The following is an 11339-nucleotide window of genomic DNA, read 5'->3' as shown; positions in this document are numbered from 1 at the left end:
GTATCAGGGTGTGTCTCTCTCATCGCTTCCTCCTCCATGACACTTGACTTTGCAGTCCACCCTACCTAAGGATTAATTACATACTGTAAACTTATGTACTGTATGCGTGCTCAATGTTTTTTTTTTAAATATATGACTATCTGCATAGTCAAAAGTTCACTATGTCTATAGTACTATGGCTATTGCTGTTGGTTTTTCATGTGTTAGAGTTGCAAGTAGCCTACATCAGTTTTTACCCTTAATCCCACTTTATCTGCTGATATTTCAGTCATTCAATTCAGTAACAGGCTCGTTAACACTTAAGTTAACCAATTATCCATCACAATATGGTAAGGGACGTAACATTTCCGTCACACGTTTGAGGAATTCGGCCAATCACAACGCACTGGATAGCTGGCCAATCAGAGCACACCTCGCTTTTTCAGACCGATGAGCTTTGGAAAAATCGACACGTTTCAGAAAGGCAGGGCATAGCGGAGAAACTGAAGACGCAATCACGCAAATAACGCGCAGTTGAGTAAGTCATTTACGCTGGAACCGCTCCGACTGATTCAAGCTCAAACTCCATTCACTAGCAAAAACCAGATCCAAAGAGCCATTCAATTTCTAATTTCGACATCGCTTGTAATGATTTTAAAAAGCACGTAGTGATGAGTGAAACGGAGCTTTTCGAAAATCCGAATCAGTTAAACCAGGGCTGGCAGGACACCGGCCCTCCAGGACCGAGTTTGGACAGCCCTGAGTTAAACCATTGCATCGCATCCCTGCTGAAGAAAACAATAGACACCATCACAAAATTTGTAATGGTTTTACTGGTTATAATGGGAATTGTATTGGTTTTAATGGAAACTGTAATGGACCCTGTGGGTCTCTGGTAATTGCTCACCTTATATTGGTGGCTTGTTAAAACCAGTCAATCCTAATGGAATATGTCCCAAAACACACTAAAAAAACATTTTTTAATGGTTTTAATGGTTAAAAGTTGATGGTTTGTAATGTTTGTAATGGTATTTGTAGTGGAAACCATTCGAATTTTTTGTGATGGTTCTATTGTTTTTTTCAGCAGGGATTGTTTCAAAGCGCTCCAATCGGATCGCGTATCGTGACTCATTTGATTCAAATCAAACTTCGGAGCAGGTTTGCGAATCTTCTGGAGGGAACAAAAATATGACCTAAGTAAAAAAATGTATGTACATTGAGGTTAGAGCACACACACTGATTTCTGAACCCCCCTCAGTATTTAATTATGGAACCGGGCCTGGATACAACTGTGTTTGAGCAGTTTTCATGATTAGTAGCTCATATAAGTGATCGCATGGAGTTTTATGTGGCAGTAGGCTATGCTTCAAAGTCGGAAAAAAAGCAGGATATTTGTTAATTTCCTCCGTGAAAATCTCTGTACAGTTAGAGTAAACATTAACGCACAGGTACGGGTTTCATGGAATAGCCTACTCCTTGCATCTGTTGATTTCATCTCATGTGTGAATTATTGGGTTTTATTTAGTGTGAATCTCCGGTTTCAACAGCTCTGATAAGTAATAAACAAAGTGATATGCAGCCGGCTAATGTATTTTAATCAAAACATAAAACATTAGCCGCTTTCACACATAGGCAGACTTTACTGTTAAATTACCGGTAAATTACCGTTAAGAGATCATGTGTGAACAGGACCTTTTCAAAAATACCGGTAAATTTGTTCTGGCAATTTACCAGCAGTGTTGGGAAGGTTACTTTGGAAATGTAATAGGTTACAGATTACAAGTTACCCTACTTAAAATGTAATAAGTAGTGTAACTTTTCAATTACTTTATTAAAGTAATGTAACTGATTAAAATCTGTATGTGGGAGTGTGTGTGAAAAAATCAGATGTAACCCCCTTTGTAATCCTTAACATTTTCATAAGTAACTGTAATTTAATTACACATTTTTTCTTAGTAACTGTAACTGATTACAATTACTTTTATTTTGTAATTAAATTACGTAATTCCGTTACATGTAACTAGTTACTCCCCAACACTGTTTACCAGTAAGGGAAGTTGTAACATTACCAGTAAATTACCGGTATGAGCACGTATAAGTTCAGAACGCAAAACAATGTAAGACAAACAAACAAAAATTACAATGGTATGAGGAGACCAGGGCTAGTTGTCACACTTTTTGCTACAGTGAATATTCCTCGGCTAGAAATTCTTGGCTACAAAAAGCTGAGCATCATTTCAATAAAATCCTTTTTGGTTTTTTTTTTTTTTTTTTTTTCTTGATTAAAATATCATAACAGTTATAGCCCATTTTCTCCTAAAACATCCCAGTACATTTGAATTCAGACATTGAAAACATGTTATAAATGATCAAATCAAGCCACTGAATTTTTTTAAGCCATTAAATATTTGTAATACACTTTTGAACGAATCAATACAAAACAATTTTTTTTTTTCTAGGCCTTAAATTACACTTTTGACATTCCGTGATATTTCCAGGACCATGGAAAACCTGATTTCCCTGATATGATTTGTTATTACAGTAACATATTTTGTAGGATTTTTGGTTTTCGAAACTATTATACCTGTGAGGGTGGAGCTTCCAGGAGCTCCTAATCTAGATTGATTGACTTTTAATCTTCGACATGAATAGAACAACAGGTTACATCAGTAGTATTTTTGCATGAACTGCACTGCCAAACAGAGGAGCAGCGATAGCAAAGCAAGACTTTTGGTGGCACAGCCGCTCATGCAGGGTGCAGACGGGATGACACTGAGGTCAGGAATCAGCCCTGTGTTACGTGATATGTTATTCTGGGAAAAAACACAAAGAACATAGTTAACAACTTAGAAAAACAAGAGATTGATGTATGTTGTGGAGGTGTGGATACTTACCAATGAATCAGCAATTATGACGAGCTGGTCGATTCTCTTCAGTGTTTGTTGGTATTGATTGATAGACGTGTATTCCAGATTTTGTTGGACATCAAGTTGAGCCAGTTACTGCAATTATCAGATAAAAGCCATGGCCATTATTAGGGCTAAATGCATTCATGGATGACTTTTAGATGATGCTTGTGTTTATAAGTGGATTACTTTGAATTTGGCGTTCCCATCTCAGATCTTAAAGTTGTTGTATTGGGGAAACTCATACAGCCGCTCAGATTCATAGCTGGATAGTAGAAGAGGAAGGCCAAACACATCTCATCTGAAGTCGAGAGCCCCCCCTGCGGACAGCCAAAAAAAATACAATTTTAATGTATTTAATGTATAAAGAAAAGTTATTATATTTGTACTATATAAATACTAACCCATGTGAGTGTGCTGCGGTTTTCAGTGTTATAAGTGCACTCCACCAGCAATTTGTCACCCTGGAAGGCGAAAAAGACCTTTATTTGTCTGAATATTAATAATTATGTACTGATAAACAAACTTTTAAGTTACATTTTTAGCTTGGATAACATATCAGTGTGATGTATGGTATTGTGCAGTGCATATAGCCTATTTGATACAGTATTTATGCTTGAAATCACTGTAAACTAAACAGCACTGCAAGTTGTTCAATGATTCAAATCATTTCACACTTACCAACTTCACTGTCTTAGTTTTGCCCAAGTTCATCACGTCCTGGTATTCAAAATCGTAGTTTTCATCCACAGCTAAGAAATCAATCTGTTTTCCCCCTCTGAAATAGACAACAGCCTGCACATTTAAAGGAATAGTTCACCCAAAAATAATAATTTGCTGAAAATGTACTCACTCTCAGACCATCCGAGATGAAGATGAGTGTTTCTTCATGGGAGCAGATTTGGAGAAATTTAGCATTACATCAGTTGCTCACCAATGGATGCTCTGCAGTGAATGGGTGCCGTCAGAATGAGAGTCCAAACAGCTGATAAAAACATCACAATAATCCACAAGTAATCCACACATCTCAATTGGCATCTTGTGAAGTGAAAAGCTGTGTTAGTAAGAAACAAATCCATCATTAAGATGTCACATCTGGCCAAAATAAGAGTCCATAATCCATAATTATTCCCCTAGTGAAAAAGTTGGTAACGCTTTAGATTACAACCCGCAAGCCAGCTTCCTAACCCAACAGTCTCAACCGAGCGTTTGGATTGAAACAATTACCAGCGTGTTTTATATGTGTAGGCTATAAAAAAGTACAGTGTATGTTTTTGCTTAATCGCTTGCAAATATAAGAGGTCATACATACCCTGTAATATTAGAATAGGTACCGCTTAGTTTCAAAATACTTACAGTAGAAATAATTTGTAATTTTACAGATTAGTACTCCTTTATTCTCCAAACTTCGCATATTGTTACCTTATACCTACACGGAGGTACTGAATAGGTACACTGTAATTACAAAATAGTTACGCTGTAAATTCTGTTTACTTACGCAGTACATTGCGGGTTGTAATCTAAAGCGTTACCAAAAAGTTTATCCCTGGTTGTCCTCTCACATCAAAATCCACTGACATATTTGTTTAGAGCTGTTTTCACTTCTAAATGGTGCTTGATTTGTGCGTATTTCTCTCCTGATTCAGATGAGTCGACTTCACTGGAGAAAGCAATATTATGCATAGAGGACTTGTATTTTAGCCAGAAGCAATGGATGGATTCATGGATTTGTTTATTACAAACACGCAGCTTTTCACTTCATAAGACATTATTTAATGGACTGGATTCATGTGGATTACTTGTGGATTATTGTAATGTTTTTATCAGCTGTTTGGACTCTCATTCTGACGGCACCCATTCACTGCAGAAGATTCATTGGTGAGCAAGTGACACATGGTGAGGGTGAACTATTCCTTGAAGTGTTCATTTTGTTGTTGGAAATTTGGCCAATTTGTTTGTCTTACCTTAAATTCATTGTATTGCACTCTTAAATCACATTAAAGGTACATCTGAGGTGTCTCATAAGCTCAGCATGAGCTTTGAGGTTTTTGTTGTCATTGTGGTACAAGGAAACGGTTTGTTCTTTTCTGTATTGTTCTTTTCATCTAATAGCAGTGTAAGTTATGTGCTATAGTTCAAGTCATATGATAGCTGTGTGAGGAACAGACTGTAATTTAAGTCAGTATTAACAGCTGATCTTCTCCGCCATAGCACACAAGAGCCATATTTGCTTATATGCCATATACGAGTCATATATGTTTTATATATTTACATATGAGTTACTTAAATTGTATTAATGTATACAGGTATACAGTTCATGCATTTCTTGAGAATCGAATCCATGGCCTTGGCATTGCTAGCATCAACTGTTTGAGCTAAAGGAATATATGTGTATATTGATATATGATGCCATTCTGTTCGTTGATACTGTTCTTTAATTTGTATTGCCAGTTTTTTCTTTCATTGACTGTAAAGTGAGCTTTGAAAATGATTAATCTTATCATTAATATTAATATTATATGGACTACTTTTATGGTACTTTGTGTCATTAGTAAAATGAGAAAAACACTGGCACACTGCTAGCTGTTCCAATTTAATAATAATAATAATAGTACTACTACTAATAATAATTTATTATTATTAGGAAAAAACGGCATGAACTTTTTGCTTAAAATTTTTTGTTTTACACATAAGAAAGAAAAGCACAGGTTTGGAATGACAGGAGTGTGAATACTATCAATTTTATTTTTGGGTGAACACTTTTGGAGCGTTATCGGTCAAAAACATTTACCTGAAGTGACCGACTCGTGTAATAGAATCGCAGACCTGAGTTATCAACTCGACCTGTGCAGAGAAAAGATAAAGTAGTGTAGTGTTTTATAATTCCAAGCACCTTAAATTAGATATTTAACATTGAAAACCAAGGTCCTGACTGACCTGTACTTTTATTAACGTTGTTGTAATGCACTTCAAGCCTGTAGAGAAAATCACCAACATTTCCTCCAATTGGAAGTCCTGCCACTTCAGGGAATTCAAAAGCCTGAGAGAAAAGGACATGAACTCATAGAACCCACAAATCACAAATCTTAAGTCATTTCAACCAAGATTTAAATTAATCATTTTAAAAGTATACTAATAAGCAAGAAATGAAATGTATGATTTCTGATGCAGAACAGGGACTAACCCCTCCACCAACTCCCCACACTGCAATGGTCTCCATACACAAGTTGGTTCTGAACGGTGTGTAACACTCCGCCTCAAACGGCTCCGTCACAGTCAGAGGGCAGCGGTACAGCAGCAGATGATGCACCAGGTCAAAGTTTGTGATCACCGGCTCAATCTGGACATAATGAAAATAAGTTGGGAATGAAGATGACAGATCATTGGATAGATCAGGAAAGATTGTGTGTGTGAAGTTCATAGACTCACTTACGCGATAAATGTGCTGTTTGCGATCAAATGTCAGGGCTCTCATGATCTTGCAGTGATAGTGGGTTTGGTTGGTTGGTACAGTGAACTGAAATGATTGTAAATGTAATCAACGTGTAAAGTGAAAGTTCCCACATTAGGCATTTTAACTCAAAGAGCATCATGGGGGAATTACATTTACAAATGAATAGCAACCACTGATAGTGTCGTTGACATGTTTTTGCTGCATTCTATGTCGTTTTAGCACCAGTCCAAGAAATTAGGACAGATGTTTTTGCAAATATTATTAATATAATCATTACTGTAACTCAAAGTAGAGTAGGCACTAGCAATGGCAAGGCCATGGATTCGATTCCCAGGGTTCAAATAAAATGTGCTAAATCTCACCCTAAAATAAAAAATTTGATGTAGATGAGTTTGTTTCATCATCACACAGGTTTTGAGAAATTTAGCATTACCAGTGGATCCTCTGCAGTGAATGGGAGCCGTCAGAAACAGCTGATAAAAACATCACAATAATCCACAAGTAATCCACATGACTCCAGTCCGTCAATGAACGTCTTCTGAAGCGAAAGTCTGAGTGTTTGCAAGAAACAAATTCACCAATGTTTTTATCAGCTGTTGGGGCTCTCATTCTGACGGCACCCATTCACTGCAGAGCATCCAATGGTGAGCAAGTGATGTAGTGCTAAATTTCTTCAAATCTGTTCCGATGAAGAAACAATCTCTTGGATGGCCTGAGGATGAGTAAAATTTTATCAAATTTTCATTTTTGGGTGAACTATTCCATTAATTCACTCTTACAGGTCTAGTCTAAATTTTTTACCATATTTTTTTTCTTAATAACCAAAACACCTTATCCTAACCTGATACAGCGCAACAAGTACATTTTCCGTTCTCACTGAAAACTAAAATTCTGCTAACACATTCACAGTCAGAGGGAACGTATTTGTGTTTAATACATAATGCACAACATGTTTAATAGCTGGATTTGTATCTCCAAAATTAACATTAATGCAAAATGTTAACAGCTTGGTAGGACAAATATTAACTTTAACATGTAAGACTGCGCGTCTCTTTATTCGTCACACCAAGTTAGAATGTATTATTAAAAGCTTAAAGGGGTCCTATTATGCTTTTTCGAGTGTGCCTGTCGGATTCACCAAAAAGCTTTTGTTGAAAGACGGAGCAAGGGCGGGGCAGTACTGAAACACAGTCTAAGCTGTTCACCAATCACAACACATTTTGTTTTTCGGAAGGCGGACCTTCATCAAAGCCAGAACTAATCGAGCCGTTTGTGCCAGCCTGGGGAGAAAGGTATTTTAATAATGTAAATTATGTGAAAAATAATGCATTTTTCGAACCACCAAGCATGAGAGCATGTTCTAGTACACCCCTAAAACAAAATCAAGACTTTGTAAAAGAGCATAATAGGACCCCTTTAAATAATAAATTGGCTATTCTCTGTTTAATGAAATTGACTAAAGTAAATAAGGCAAAACAAAAAATAAAAATCCTTCTTACATTGACCATAGTCATGTCGAAATACTTGCTGTTTGGAGGGTTGACCCGAGGCATGTACTTCAACAGGTTCAACTCCTTCCTGCCTCTTCTTGTACTGTGGTACGTGATGTCATCAGTCTGTCCATACGCATAGATCAGCTTCATGGGGAGATTCTGATCATGCAATAAAACAAAAGCCAATCATTTATAGGCATTCAAAAACACCTGATCTGCAGATACCAGCAGGAAAATCTGAACCGAAAAATGAGAAACTCTTTAGCTATTAGTTCTGATCTAGACTTTCAGGGTTTCTGAGTCCATTCCATCTGTTTAAGGGGTTTCAAGTACAATTGAGGTCAGTACAGACTTCCTGGTCCCAGTGTGTCTAACATTGTGTGGATTCCCAGTATGAGAGTAAAAGCTACCTGAAAGAGAACCCCTCACATTGCTGGGTTTTATCAATGCCATAGTTCCTCTTCTCAACATTGTTTTCTGGCTCAAACTACTAAGTGCAACACAATAAAAGGGGAGAGTGAAACTGATGGTGTTGGAACTACTTTTCTTTGTAGCTGCATCACAATTTCTAGATTGCACACATTCCTTGGGTGTAATTCTGCGGAAAACTGGATATCAAATTCAGTAAGCAGGTGTTCTGTTTATCTTTAGACCAGTTCCAGGAACACACGGTACATTTATTCAACCTGTTCACTGTAGGTGTCAAGTAGGAAGTGTTACTACATTATTTGTTGTGGGTCATGGAATAACATATTTGTTCAACAACCCAAACCTTAATCTTATCTCTCTATAAAAATGGTAAATTGTAGGTTGATAGTATTGTTAAAGTCTCTAATCCTAACCGTTCTCCAATCCTCACAATGTTTTGTTAATGGGGTCTTTGAAAAAATATCTTTTACCCCAAACTTTTTAACGGTAGTGTGGGAATGTTGTTCTAGGACTCACAGTGATGGGCAAGTCATTTTCATCACAAGCCTCGATGGATCTCTGAAACTTCATGACTGTTTTCCCATCAGACTCGTTCAGAGACAGGAGTTTGTAGTTCTGTTGCTGGTCAACCACAGGCATTGAATTTCCCCACAGCATGACGGTCCTGAACAACATTAATGATAAATTGTGTATATTTTTACTCATACCAACATATGCTTGTGTGATATGTTCTACATCATTTGTTTACACATAACAGGTAACTAACTGGAAATTACTGGTTAAAAAGGCCAGAACACACACACTCATCAAGGATGCTTTACAGTATTTCATGCAGTATCCGGATAATAATTTTAATGTCTAGTATATTACAAAATAGCTTGAAGCACCTTCACAGATTGAAATAAAATATCAACTTCTAAATGATCTTACAATGCAACCCAATTATAAGTCAATTTTTCGAAATGGAACATGATCTTTACTTAATATCCTAATGATTTTTGGCATAAAAGAAAAATCTATAATTTTGACCCATACAATGCATTTTTGGCTATTGCTACAAATATACCCCAGCGACTGGTTTTGTGGTCCAGGGTCAAATATATGAATCAGAATAAAGAACACAGAACAAAATATCAAAAACATATAAAATTAGCTGTTCCTCCAATTGGAAGTCCTGCCACTTCAGGGAATTCAAAAGCCTTGAAAAATGTAATTTAATTGAAAAGCTAATCAGTAATTTTACTTCATTAAGAAAGTTGTACATATAAATAGGCAATTTTTTTTTTTTTTACAATTTCAATAGGCCTAATAAAGTATCATTGCTGAAAATGAATTATCCTCGAGGATGATCTTTTCAGTGAATCAGTTTAGAAAACGTCTCTGAATGATTCACTTAAGAATCAAACTGATCCGATTCTTGATTTTAACGATATGGTTAAACATTTCTTGAAGTAATTAATGGCTTAAATTTGGTTGTTTCTCACATGAAAATGCTTTAAACCCCAGGCACAGGAGATACTAACCCCTCCCCCACCTCCCCACACAGCCACGGTCTCCATACACTCTCCATCCACCCCAGTATAACACTCCGCCTCAAACGGCTCCGTCACAGTCAGAGGGCAGCGGTACAGCAGCAGATGATGCACGAGGTCAAGGTTTGTGATCACCGGCTCAATCTGGACATAATGAAAATAAGTCGAATATTATCATGACTGACAGATTGTTATGTGGTGTGAATTCATAGACTCACTTACGCGATAAATGTGCTGTTTGCGATCAAATGTCGGGGCTCTCATGATCTTGCAGTGATAGTGGGTTTGTTTGGCTGGTACAGTGAACTTAAATGATTGTAAATGTAATCAACATGTAAAGTGAAAGTATACACTCACTAGAACTTTGAAGAGATTATTTTTGCATTCACTACTATTCAAAAATAGGCTGGTGTCAGTAAGAATTTTTTTCAACAACTTTTCTTCAACAAGGAAACATTAAATTGACCAAAGGCTACAGTAAAGACATATAAAATGTTGCAAAAGATTTTTATTTCAAATAAATGATGTTCTCTTGAAATTGCTATTCTGAAAAAAAGTGTCACTGTTTTCAATTGATAATTAGAAATGTTTCTTCAGCAGCAAATCATCATATTAGAGACGCTGCTGCTGAACGCTGCTGAGAGACGCATAGACGCAGGTATTATTCACACGCACTTAATCTCTCTCTCTCTCTAATAACCGCAGCATTAGACTGCATTAATAACTGCGTTAGCCTGCATATCAATGGGTATCATAGTGTTATTACGATTCCCGGTCCCGCCCACTCCCGCTGACATTTTTTCCTGTCCCGTCCCAAAGTCGTTGTGGTTTTCACACTACGTGACACTACCTAAATGATCCACAACAGGGGGACAACAACTCTGTCACTCAATGACTCTACAGTGTAGGATAAAAAAATGTTTAAAGGGGTCATATGATGTTGCTAAAAAAGAACATTATTTTGTGTATTTGGTTTAATGAAATGTGTTTATGCGGTTATGCGGTTTATTTTCCACATACTGTACATTATTGTTTGTAATTTTATTGCAAATTTGCAATATTACGGATTATAATGACTTATACTGTCTTTTTAGGCGTTGCGTTGCATAGCGCGCTGCATAAACATGATGTCTGCATTTGTGATCTGAGGAAGGACAAACAACAAGCGCTACTCTACACTGCTCAAAACTCGTGTTTGAATCATCAGTGGCAAATTCTTTAAATATGAAAACGTACTTACAGGATCAGGAAACAGTCCTCCATAAAATGCACTGCACACATCTGAATATTTGGGTTGAACTGTTCTGGAACAGTGTTGTAAATACAACTTAACCACTGATTTCTAGTCGTGTCCTCTTTTGGAAGACCAAACAAAGTATTTTTGCTTTCGCAACGAAACACACAGCGTCTTCACAACATGGCGGCGGCAGCAACAATAAAGTTACGCCTTCGTTCTTGGCGTGAACATTTGGGCGGCGTTATGCAAATCTTCCCACACAGTGACGCAGACGTGGGGGCGAGTTTAAACGAGGCGTTTTAGGAGGGC

At 37.0% G+C, this 11339-nt stretch overlaps 1 pseudogene; it reads right to left on the bottom strand.

The window, feature by feature from the left end:
• Nucleotides 1-2645: 2645 nt before the first annotated feature.
• Nucleotides 2646-10057, bottom strand: LOC107743315 (DBH-like monooxygenase protein 2 homolog; annotated as a pseudogene).
• Nucleotides 10058-11339: the final 1282 nt, after the last annotated feature.

This window comes from Sinocyclocheilus rhinocerous, unplaced genomic scaffold (assembly GCF_001515625.1).
Source record: "Sinocyclocheilus rhinocerous isolate Xijiao unplaced genomic scaffold, SAMN03320098_v1.1 scaffold827, whole genome shotgun sequence".
Classification (NCBI taxonomy): Eukaryota; Metazoa; Chordata; class Actinopteri; order Cypriniformes; family Cyprinidae; genus Sinocyclocheilus; species Sinocyclocheilus rhinocerous.
Note: the sequence above shows the minus strand (reverse complement) of the source record. Positions and strands in the feature narration are given on the sequence as shown.